The sequence below is a fragment of the Saccopteryx bilineata genome, chromosome 3 (genome assembly GCF_036850765.1).
Source record: "Saccopteryx bilineata isolate mSacBil1 chromosome 3, mSacBil1_pri_phased_curated, whole genome shotgun sequence".
NCBI lineage: Eukaryota > Metazoa > Chordata > Mammalia > Chiroptera > Emballonuridae > Saccopteryx > Saccopteryx bilineata.
The window spans coordinates 124,192,600-124,205,337 of record NC_089492.1 but is presented as its reverse complement, the minus strand read 5'-3'; positions in this window follow the sequence as shown (position 1 = coordinate 124,205,337).

Sequence of the window (12,738 nt, the reverse complement as noted above, 5' to 3'; positions counted from 1 at the left end):
TGTCAAAGAGAAAAAAATATAGCTGGTGAGGACATAGGGAAATTGGCCATACTTGGGGACATTTTTGTATATTAATGACAGAGTGAGATTGGTAGAACCTATCTGTAGGACACATTGCCAACATGTATCAATGCTTTACAATTGTTCACACCATTTGTTGCAACAATTCTACATCTAGTGATATTTCCAAAAAGAATCATATGGAATGTGAGCAATGACTTACTTCTGAAGACAGGCATGGAAGCAGTGTCCCTAATAGTAAAAAATTAGAAACAATCCGAATATTCAATAATAGTGATGGCTTACAATAATACTATCCAGTCACTCACAATAACTTTGTAGAAGAATATTTGATGCCATGGAAAAATGTTTAATCTGTATTCTTTAGTGAAGAAGTGGGCTACTAAATGGTACACACTTTATTTTTTAAAATTATATATGACATACCTTTTCTAAAGTGACTAAAAAAAGAAACACTAAAATGCTACTAGGGTCTATTTCTCTGATTTTTTTGGGGTGTGTTTTCTTACCACTCTCAAATATTTTATATACATTTTTTTAAAAAATCCAGAGCAAAATGGTATTAAAAAGTAGACTGCCTATTTTGCCCATTTTTCATGTAGTTTACTAAGACATGGTGTGTGTGTGTGCGCGCACATGCACGTGCACTAAGGATCAAGTGCTACAAAATAAATCATCTGAAATATTGCTGTCATTTCTGAGCATATTATTACAGTTTGGGGAAATCTAGTGTGTTCTAAGGAGCACAAAGATGAATATAGAGGAAATTGTACTTTGAGATTTACTAGTTAAAGCAGGGAGCTATTAATTTACTGAACTCATAATAAAAAAACAAAAACAAAAACATACAAAAAGATGTTAACTGGACCTGGAAGTGGAATCACCCAGCAGGCCATCCAGGTTCTCTCCACGCCTTCCAGTGCAAACTGGACTAAGATCTGGCTTCTGTTACATTTAGACTTTCGGGTTCCAAGTCCCCTTTCACTCTATTCAGAGGAAATCTAAGACTAGAGCTGGGTAATTATGGTGTGTTTGCATGTGCATGTGGGTGTATATGAGGAGGTGGGCGTTGTAAGTGTTTTGTATTTTACTTTTGAGCTGAAGCCGATGTTCTGATTAATTAATGTTCTAATTTGGGTTGAATTTATCAGCTCTGTTCATGATGCTTTTTCAAAAGAGCTTAATTAACTACTTAATAAAGAAATCTACTTTGCTGTGCAAATTTATGCCTCGTTAAATCCCTGCTGGAGACTGTTGAAGCCAGGATGGGCTCTCCTTGGTAGTGGTCTGCTGGCCCCACTAATTGCCTTTTGGTTTCCTAGAGCCAGGAAGTGAAATTCTGGATCATTGAACCCCAGATTCAGAGCCCTGAGCTTTCAGGGTTGCTCTAGATGTTGAACAGAATATTTTCCTGTTAACTTGGTTGGGGGAAGGATTATTAGCCAGCTGCTAGAGTTAATTTCACACAGTCTTGTCTTATCATTGCAGAATTCGGAGCAGCTACTAGTCTCCTTTACCTTTTGTTTCTACCATGTTTATTTTTGGCAGTGGTGCTTAGGATGGCCTTTAGTTTGCTTGGATTCCTTTGCACATTTCTCTGTTACATATCAATCTGTGTTCAAATGAATCAATTTCTCCAATTGAATAGAGACGTTTAAAATTTTATGTCTAATTTTTTTAGACATGAACAATTTTACTCATATGCTCATGTAAAAACATTCTTTTTATCATTTAATAAAGATTTTAAGTAGCATCAGGACCTAGGAGACTAGCCTTTTATCCCTCTTGAAACTTGTCAAACAATTAATTTCCACCTGTTAAGTCTATCCATGTTTTATCAGCACTATCAGATAAACAAAGTTAAAACAACATGGACATGTTGGGTGGACTGGGATTGAATGCCTCATTAAAGTTCAAGCGGATTCATCTGTTTTTTCCCCCTCTCTACCTTAGTTACCTAAAGTATGATATGGTGAGGGAAACTAACTAGAATTTGGATCTCTCTCGACTTACATATTTCTCCAGTACTGAATGGTTATTTTTTCAAGTCAGGCCATCTCAGTGGCCTCTTCATGGGAGTGAGAAATGGGACAGTATATTCAGTCTGGCAGCCAAGAACCAGTGCACTGCACCAAAGCAGTGGTAAGAGTGATATGGAAGTTCTTTACTCCGGCTTGAAAAATGCAAGCACCTTCTGCTAGATAAATCAATGTACAGTGGCCCCAAATCAAATGCCTTCATTTCAAAGTGACTGGACTTTGTTTTAGATCTATGGGGAGGAGAGAAAGTCTAGAGGTTTGGAGAAAATCCAAACCAGTTCATCAACCCTTAATGTTTTCAAGAACATTTTATTTTGCTGCAGTGTCTAGTAAAAAGTTTAAGGCTGCCTTGCTGAGGGATGAAAAGCAGAGCTATTTAGGACGGGTGACTTCATAAGCTTCAGAACATGGACCCAATTAAGCTAGAGACCTTGAGGAAGGTGCGTCTTTGGGTATTGATTACAAGTCCAGAGTATCATGAAATTAAATAATTCCTTCCCTTTGGAAGGAGCATCCACATTTGCATCCATCAATGAGAAACATACTGGTTTATTAATAACTCGGTGTTGGAGAAAGCTCAGCCCTTTGCATTTTTAGTAAAGATCTGGAGCACTGTTCTTCCAGGATGAGAGTCTGGTGGAAATGTGCATAAAAAGCAAAAATGAATTTCATTTGGTTATTAGTAACATAGGTCAGAAATAACAGTAGCTCATATAAGTTAGGAGATGCCTGCTGTGCGTCCCTCCCTCATGGAGGTTTTGTGAAAATCCTCTATAACAATAGCCACAGAATACCACTGGCCACTCTGACCTGCAAGGGCATATTTCAGCCAGGGATCTGCTACTGGACTCTTTGACCAAGAAAGACAGAGAAATGTATACTCACTGAGAAACCATTCATCAGGCACAGCAGGTGTCCCAGGAGCCTGTGTGAGGCATTCCCTGAGCAAGCCTTCTTGCTACCAGTTCTGATATCAAAGGCTTTAACACTCTTTCTCTATAAATTCACGGCATCCTAGTATTTTGTGTGATGCAGGCAAGAAAAAGAATTGGTATAAAATGGACCTTAGAGGGGTTCAATAATTTGCTTTGGGACACATAGCAATCGAAAGAGGAGTGGAAATTGTCCCTGGATGCTAGAAATAGACATCAAAGGCAGGAGTGTAAAGGCACAATTTAAAATATTGTCACTGGTGTTATCAGTCGACCAAAAACAACAGGATGAAAATATGATTAAGTCTCAGGTCTCCAATTTCTCCCCAGCCCAGGAATTCCCATAGTGACTGCCACCTTTTACTATGCACTTAATATAGGCCAGGTGTTATCTATCTATCATGTCTAATCTTCATATGACCCTTGATGGGAGGCATCGATATGCCAATTTTTCAGCTCGGAAAATTGGCAGTCTAGAGGGGTTTAATCACCTACTTAGCTCACAGTAAGAGCTAGCGCGGGGATCTGGCCCACATCTCAAACACCAGATCTGCCCCTGTCCTCTGTTGCATGCTGGTGATTGAATGCTGGTTTAGAAAAGACATTGAAATCCTGTAGAAAAAGGTTTATGGGCTTGTTGTCATGATGGTAAGTGGTAGTTAGGATGGTGTGACACTGCCCTGCCCCTGCTCGCTGGTCACTGTTCACTGCCCATTCTGTATACGTCCCAGGTCCACTGTTGGTGCTCAGAGCAGCGAGGCCCGGCCTCTTCTTTTACTCACTGGGTCACATTGCATGCTGCCTTTCTCCCCGTGCGCCACTCTGGAGTGGGGAAAGGCATCATAAAAGCAATCAGTATATTCTCATATTTTTTCTTGATGTAAAAAGATGAAGTCATGGCATATGGTCAGATTGCCGGCACTGTTAATAATAAACCTCACATAATTAAGCACTGATTTATTCCTTTATATAAGTGAAACAAATTGCTTTAACTGCCTTTGCTTGAGAGCATCCAGTCAGATGGATTATGTATAGGAAGTTGAAACTAAAAATTATGGGTGCTCATATTTCACTGTGGTGGAGGTTTATTGGAGGTACAATTAGAACCCTAACTAAATGTGTCCTGTGTTCCCTTTGATGGAGAGATCAGATATTAATCTGGGGATATGACTAATTCTCAACACAGCTGCTCTCCTTGCTCTAATATTTCTGCTTTAGCTTCAAAACCTAGAAACATGTTTAAAAAATTGATCAGAGCTTATAATAGCAATAATCACCTTGAAATTGGTTGTTACTCTGGTTAATGAACTGAGTAGGAGAGCATAAGCGTCCCTCTGTGTCCCTCAGGCCTTTAACTAACAAGCTAGTTGTTAACCACTGGGTTTATTAAAAAAAGAAAAGTCTCTTTAGGGGATTGAACTGGGGAAAAGTAGGGGGCTGACTGCTTTTGCTCTGAAGAGCCTTTGACAGCACCGGCCAGCTCCGGAAGCCACACCCCTTTCCCACCAGAGCCAGGGCTGGGGTGACCAACTGGAGGTGGCACCTCTTCCTTAGGGATCAAGAGCCTCGCTGCCCAAAGAATGGCCCAGAAGTTTGTTAGAAATGCAGAATCTGGAGCCCCAGACCTGCAGAACAGGGTCTGTATTTTAATGAGATCCCCCACGGAAGGAGCCCTGAGCTGAGTGACTCCCCTTTTCCCGAGCCCCAGCTTGGAACACTGGGATCTCATTTCAGGGGCTTCTCTGCAGACTTTCAGAATGTCTCCGCAGACTCCCTGCTTCTGATCACAGCGGGGTCCTCCTGCAACAGGGCAATGTACACGACATGGAGGGTGACACCTGGTGAGGGCCACACCCTTAATACTATCTGTTTAGAAAGCTATTTCTCCCAAGCCTACCTCCTTTCGGGGAAGAGTTTCTTGGAGGTAGGCGCAGACCAGCTGGGGAAGAGGCCTGGGATTGTCAAGTGGCCTCAGGTGGGCAAGGCAGGCCGTGGGTTCCAATGATGTCACACCCTTAGAACAATTTTGGTCTGTCCAGATTTCACAGCCTTGTGCTTGGATTAGACCACTTGCCCTTCATGTAAATGCCGCTGGCAAAATACCTGCTTGGCGCCTGGAGAGAAGCTCTCCTTTTCCTAGGGCCTGCAGACTTCCAGAGCCCCGGCAACCCTCTCCTAGCGAGCTGGGTTCAGCTCCATGCTCTGCTTCAGGTCTAATGAGCTGCTGTTTTATTTCTTTGCTCTGTTTCCTTTTTTAACTGTCCAAGGCAGAGATTTCCTCAAAAGCTTAATGAAACCTGAATCACAGGCTGCTGTGTTTTATCGATGTGCCACTGTTCTGGAACTGCGGGGCTACTAAGTCAGGGAGGCAGCTTTAGGGAACCCGGGAGGGCTGTGGGAACGACGTCACGGGTTCACGGGGCTGTGAGCAGGGTGGGAGAGAGATTTCCTTCAGTCTGAGGTCTGCCCTAGGCCGGGGAGTAAACAGGGACATCGTCTGGGTTAAGCAGAACATTGTAGATTAGGGAAATATGAGGAGGCAGCTGGGGCCCATCCACATCCTCGCTCAGGCCTCCCGGGCCACTTAGGCTGTGACTCCGGCTCCGTGGGAAGGCGGCCGGCTGTGCGCAGCAATCCTACCAGGACTTCATTTCCCCGCCGCTTCTCGCTGGGAAACCCCCTCCGCTCGCACTTCCTCTGTGGTTTGGTAGGTGTTGGGTTCACTCTGTGGACATGTTGCCCTCCTTCCAGGTTTACTGGAATATAATTTTCACTCCAGAGAAGGTAGCCCCTGGATGACCCTTTATTTCCCCCCACCCCCTAAAAGGAGGGGTACATTTTACAATTTGTTGGTTGTGAACTGGCTAATGATGCGATCCTGTGTTACTTTTCAACCATCCTGGGTCCTTAAAAAATTTTTTCAGTTATGAAGGAGAAACCTCATTTTGCATCTCTGTAGTGTAATTGTTTAGGAATTCAAGCAAAACAACCTCTATTTTAATCTATGTTGTATCCTCTGTTAAGTTTCATTTTCTTTCCGGACATGTTTTTTCTGCTCTCCTTTTTCCGACCTGGACGTTTGCAGACAATTGCCCAGTGTTAGAGTTGGGAGGACCCTGTGCACAGCTAGTCCAGCTCGCTCACGGAACAGAAGCAGAGCTCTGGCCTCAGGGGGCTTGCGACTTATCCAAGGTCACAAAACTGCTTGGTGGCACAGTTGGAATTCTGTTTCTCCTTGCTTAAACTGATTTTTAAAAATTGTAAAACTAATGTATAGTTTTAAAGAAATTCACCCTTTGTCCTAAATGTCGCACACAGATCCCTTCCTAGGTCGCCATGTATCTGTAAATGTTTTCCTATTCAGAAATATAAAAGTATAAATAAAATTAAAATTATTAATACTTTTCTTATTGGTACCTGTGCATTTTTTTGTCATATTTAGGAATGTCTGTTGTACTCCAATGTTTTTCTGAAAAACGTTTCTTCTAGTGTGTTATTGTACCAAAGAAAGAGCTTATAAATAAAGTAGCAAATGCCTGTCATTCTATATCCCCACTGCCTTTGTTTTCATAGCGCTTATTCATCTAGACCCATTGCAGAGTGTCACAGGAGGAGGGGCTTTGTTTTGTCCTCTACGGTTCTTTGTCCATGTTGGGTGTGTTAAAAGTTTCTGATGTTGAAATAATTTATGATTTTATTTTCACATGTAAATACATTTGGAACTTATGTTGCTGCAAGGAGGAGGGAAGGTCTTCAACTCTACTTCCTCTCTCCCCCTTTAAGTAGCTGCCTGTTTGTCTTCAGCCAATTTATTAATCAGTAAGTTTATTTTTTCCCAGTGGGTTTGAAATGATGTTTTTCTCCCATAATTCATACCTGACTGTCTTTCAGAACAACTCTTCATAAATGTCCTGGCTTTCTTTCATGTGTTTTTCTGTAGAAGAGATTTTTCTTTGTCATTTTATCAAGTCCCTCCAACGACACCACCCCTGTGGTTATTGTGGTTGGGATTGGATCCCGGCTTTTCTGCCTTATAGTTCAGTACTCCCAGACCAAATTACTTGAACTAAAAAAGTCATCTGTGGAATAAATACTATCATTACCATCAGCAGGATTGGAGATCTGCACCCAGAAATAATAACCAATTGAGTTGTTTTTATTGAAAATGTACTATCATATTTCATTGAATGATATTATGACATCACTTTATGTATCATTAGAGATTAAAAAGTTGCTAAATCAATTATGTCACCCCATCAATTATAAGTTGCATCCAATTGTAGAAATGTTAACATGTTAAAAAAGTATGTTAGAATCAATGAAATACCATATTAATTGAATGTTAGAAAAAGACCATAATAGGGGATTTACTTATGTAGTAATTTTCCTACTCTTTTACAATATTTTTTAAAAGTCTCATCTTGTTTGTCTCTTATTACTTCTCTGTGCTATAGGAAACATCAATGTTTTGATTCCATTTTATCCAGAGCAATAATAGCAACATGAATACAACAGTAACTCTGAGCCCAGGCGCTGTTCTAAGTCCAAGGTCACAAAATAAGTGGTAAAGTCAAGATTTGAGCCTGAGAATTTTGACTCCAGAGTTCATGCTCTTAAAAATAACCTGCATATGATGAGGAACTTGAAACTCAGAGACCTTAAAAGATTTGCTATTATTCTTCAGTAGATTCTGACTCTGACTCTAGCACATTCTGCACAAGGGTGACTCTGAACAGACTCTCACACAGAATCGTGCAGAACTCAATCCTACTCACCATAAGAGGACAGTCCTTCCAGGTGAGGAATGCAGCTTCTTTTCCTGGAGTTAATCATGGCGATTATCTGCACGTCTGTGTCTGAACTCTCCGCGTAGAGTAGGGACTTTGTGTTCATCTGGAACTAATGGCTTCCTGAATTATCAACTGATCTAATCTTTTGAAGTCATTTCCCTCCATGAAGGACTCAGGGCATGTACATGAGTGATTTGTGAGCTTTCACTGTGCTTTTTGGGGTAAAGAACATTCCAGATGGAGGGAGGCAGCAGCACTTTACCTGGATTTACGGTGCTAATCCCTGTTTGAATGGGAATGAGCAGCTTTTTTCCTTGTTTGGGCCAGAAGAAGGTATTTCTTTTGTTCTGAAACAAGTGTGGATGAACAGCCTTCTCTAATGTTTTTACAGGGATAGGTGTCAGGGAGCACCAGCTTACTCTATGCTCATTGTGAGAGCCCAAAAGAGAATAGAAGGGCTAGTTCACGTCTGACAAGACCCACCCTAGCTCCATGTGTTAAACCCCCCACCAATGGCTTTTTCCTCCCCATTTTGTCTCAAAGCCTCACTGGCTGAGAATCTGGAAGCAAACTTTCTTAAGTGAGCATTTCAGAGAGTGTGTCATAAACTCAATGTAATGGTTTCTGATTCGCCATCAAAGAGAAGAGAAATTTGACTCTTACCAATGAGAATTTACTGCAGTCTCGTGTTAAGCCTTAACCAATGATTCTTAAGAACTGCTTCCCCAACCTCATTAATAAATTAAACAATTCCAGATAGAGTTATCCAGACTGAAAAATATTGCTAAAGTATCTGGTGCTCTTCCCAGCTCAGTGATGATTTCTTTTTCTTTAGCATTTTTTTTTTTAATTTAGAAATTAAATTTAATGGAGTGACATTGATGAATAAGAGTACATAGGTTTCAGGTAAACATTTCTACAGCATTTGAACTGTTGATTGTGTTGTATATCCATCACCCAAAATCAAATCATTTTCTGTCACCTTATATTTGTCCCTCTTCACTCCCTTCCACCCACCCCCTGGTAACCACTTTACTTTATCTATGTCCATGTCCTCAGTTTTATATCCCACCTTTGTGTGAAATCACACAGTTCTTAGCTTTTTCTGATTTAGTTATTTCACTCAGTATAATGTTCTCAAGGTCTATCCATGTTGTCATAAATGGCAATATTTTATTATTTCCCATGGCCGAGTAGTATTCTGTTGTTGTATATATGTACCTCACCTTTATCCAATTCTTTATCAAGAGACACTTTGGGTGTTTCCGTGTCTTGGCCACCGTGAATAATGCTGCAGGTTCTGGGCCTTGGCCTCTGCTGTATATCTGTAGCAGAGGCCAATTGTATGAATTTGTTGTATATTTCAACAACAGTTGAGGGAAGTAACATTAACTAGTAATTAAGGGTTGGACTTTGGGCAGAGACTGTATGATTTAAATCTCTACTTCCCAGTTACTGTCTGTATGATTTGGCGGAAGTACTTTAACTGCTTCAAGTTTTATAAAATAGAAAAATAAAAATACAGGTCTACTTTTGTTTATCTGAAACCCTTGGGACTAGATGTATTTCAGAACTCAAATTCTTTCATATCTTAGAAAAGTGAATCAGTACACATGTCCTATTTTACATTAAATCCCCAGCAAGGGCAATGTCTGCTGGTATCCTATAATCTATAATATTTCTATTAATATCCTATAGCTTATAAATAATGTTTATTATAAGCAAAATAGATGACTATTTGCACTAAGGATTAGGAGTAGGCTTATAGCAATTTGGGTAAGATTTTATTGCCAGGTGAGTTTGTGGCAAACTAGGTAGTTTTCAGGGCTTTTTGGCTTTTGGAATTATAGATAAGAGGTAGTGAATATATCTGTACTCACTGTTATTTCCTTAAATAAGGTATGTGTAAAGTACTTCTTGCAATGACTTCTATGCATTAACTGCCCAGCGAGTGTCAGCTAGCATTGAACTCATCCTCTGGCTATAGCTCACATCTCTAGTGTTGGTTATTTCTGAGCATTTGGCTGGTCATTTTGTCCCTGAGTCAGCCTACAAAAATGTGTCATCTTCAACTGTATCCAGATAAGACTTTTACCTGATCTGCCTCTTAGGATGGTTCTTCTGTTCCACTAGTTTAGAGACCAGCACTGTCTAATTGAACTTCTTGTAATGATGGAAATGTCTTATATCTGTGCTATCCAATATGGTAGCCGTTAGCTCCATATGAGTATGAGCACTGGAAATGTGATCGAGAAACTGAATTTTAAATAGCCACATGGGGGTAGTGGACACCACATATTGGGCAATGGAGATCTAAAGCGCTCCAGGTATGGGGTTCAAAGCTGAGATGACCTTGTCCTTTTTAGATGCAGAATTTATTTATCTCCAAGTTGCTGAAACTGGTGAGGAACTGCTCATTTATTTGTTTATTTCCCAAGTATTTTATGAATGCCAACTATGAATCAAACTCTGTTAGTCACTGGGGAGACAGAACAAGGTTTTTGTACCAAGGAGGACATGCATACTTAAAGCATATGTTTGTGAACATATGGAAGCACGCATTTAAAAATATAAATCCAACGTGAGATACTGGATTGCTGCAGGAGCACAGGGGAGGAATATGCAACCAGCTAGGTGAGGGGTCAGAGAGAATGTTCTTAAGAAGGAATTACCTAGCTTTTGGTACAAGTAGTTGAAATTAGCTGAGGGTGGTGGGCTAAGAAGAAGAAGACATTATAGGCAGGCATGAGAAAAGACATGGAAATGAAAAGGTAGGGTGTTCTGGCAATCTGTCAGCTGTAGACATGGCTGGCGTGGCTGAGGTTGGGGTGGAAGAGTGGATGGTTGTCAGAACGTGGCAGGTCTTGTGTGCTGCTGAGACCCTGGAGGCGACATTCAGAGCCGATGCACACTCGGGAAGTGGGGATCCACTCTGATAGTTTCAGTCAGCATGTTGTCGGGAAAATGGAATGCACTCTTGGTATTTCAGGATGGAAGGGGCTTCACGCAGTAAATTGGTGGCCTGTGTCAAAGTGGAGTAAGGAATGAAAGCAAGGCCACCTTCAAGAAATTCAGGAAGTGTAGGGATTGCAGGGAGTTGCCACCTATGTAGCTCTGAAAATCACAAACAAAAGTCCACATCTGCCATCTGCCATCCTTCAATGCCTGTGTGCCTGCCGCGGCTGGGAGATAATGATTTTCTTTCTCTTCTGCCTCCTAAGTCTTATGTCAAGGTCCTCCAATGGCCGAATTTAACAAGGAAATCTAGGAATTGTAGTTTCTAAGCTTATACAATTTGTAATAATGAACTGCCTCAAACTAGTCATGTTTCCTATAGATAAAGTGACCATAGAATTTGTCATCCAAACCAGGTCATTTTTGAAAATGAAAGGGGCTCCAATGTTTATTCACAGGCATTAGTTGATACATAAGTACTATTCTGTGACAGTCCCAGACAGATGGAAATGGAGGATTATCCTAGATTAGGGCATCATTAAGAAATGCATCATTTAATTTCTTTTAGGGAAGGAGAAATAGAAGAGACAACAAGGAAAAACATGGATAACTGTTGAATCTGCGTGATAGGTACATGGAATTTTATTATACAAGTCTGTCTACTTTTGAGTGTGTTTGAAATTTTCATGATAAAGATTAAATAAGGAAAGTACTTGAAATTATGACTTTAATTGATTTATATATACATGTCATATATATGTGTGTGTATATATACATAATATACATTTATATTAATAATACCTATGAAGATGATTATGATGTTTTTAAAAAAAGTCTTACATGGTCTTTAAGGACCCTTGAGAATAAAGTATTGTAACCAGAAAGGGGAAGGAGCTTTGCTTTGGGGCTTGGGACTGTTGAAAGTACACCTGAATTCTGTTGAAAGTTGGTCAGTAGCCCTTTAGGGTGGCCTTGATAATTAGTTCAAAACTGGAATTAGTTAACTAGTCCCTAACTAATAGAAATAGCCCCTAAGATGCTTTAGCACAGTCCCTGGCATCTGGAGAGTGGGCAGTAAAAACTTGTTCGATCATTGAAGTAAGAATACTGCTGTGTTCTTCCTTTGCAAGAAGTGAGTTGAAACTCAGATGACAGCTGGCAGGGCAGGGAGACATCTCAAAAGATAGCTATCTAGATGTCAGGGACCATGGCTGTTTTTTTTGAAACATAAAGGGGTTGATTGCATCATGCTCACTTGATTTTGTAGTTTATCCAGTTAAGCTCTTAAGTCTGCTTTTGAAAAAATAAATTTATTATGCGTCCAGTGGAGCCCTGGCTATTGTTTCTCCAGCCTGGAAGCAGATGTGTATGTGGAGCAAGCTGGTTTGGGGGACCCACCAACCATGCGAAGGAACTAAACGTGACGTGAGCTGGGAGTGTTGGCTCTCCTTCTCAATGAAACTTTGTGATCTAAGAGGTGTTTTCCCTTTTCAACAATGTGCTGCAGAATGGTCTGTAACAGTCTGTTGCAATTTTCTCCCCAAATCTCCCACGTTTCTGCCAATAGTGAATTAGACTGTCATTAGCTTTGCAGATATGCTTTGATCCCTACACGGCTTGTCTCCTGGTGGGGAGACATCTGAACCATTGATGTGAATTTGCTAAACCTGAAGACTAAAGCACACCATGGCACAAAGCACGTGGATGAGGGAGCCCGGAACCCTGGGTTTGAGTCACATCTCTGGTGCTAATTCGCTGTGTCATTTTTGGATGAGGCATTGAACTTTCTGTTATCTCTGTTCTCTGATCTGTGAAATGGGAGGACTGGATTGGTTGCTAAGTCTCTTTCAGAGCCTCTGAGAGTGAATAGGAAAATGCTTAAGGGTTAGAGATGCCATCTGTTGAGATTTGGCTTTCTGAATTTACAATCCCTGGTGCTATTCCTGGATAACCAGTGATCCCATTTCGTTAGTTGCTCAGTACTCCCCAGGATGCTGCTTG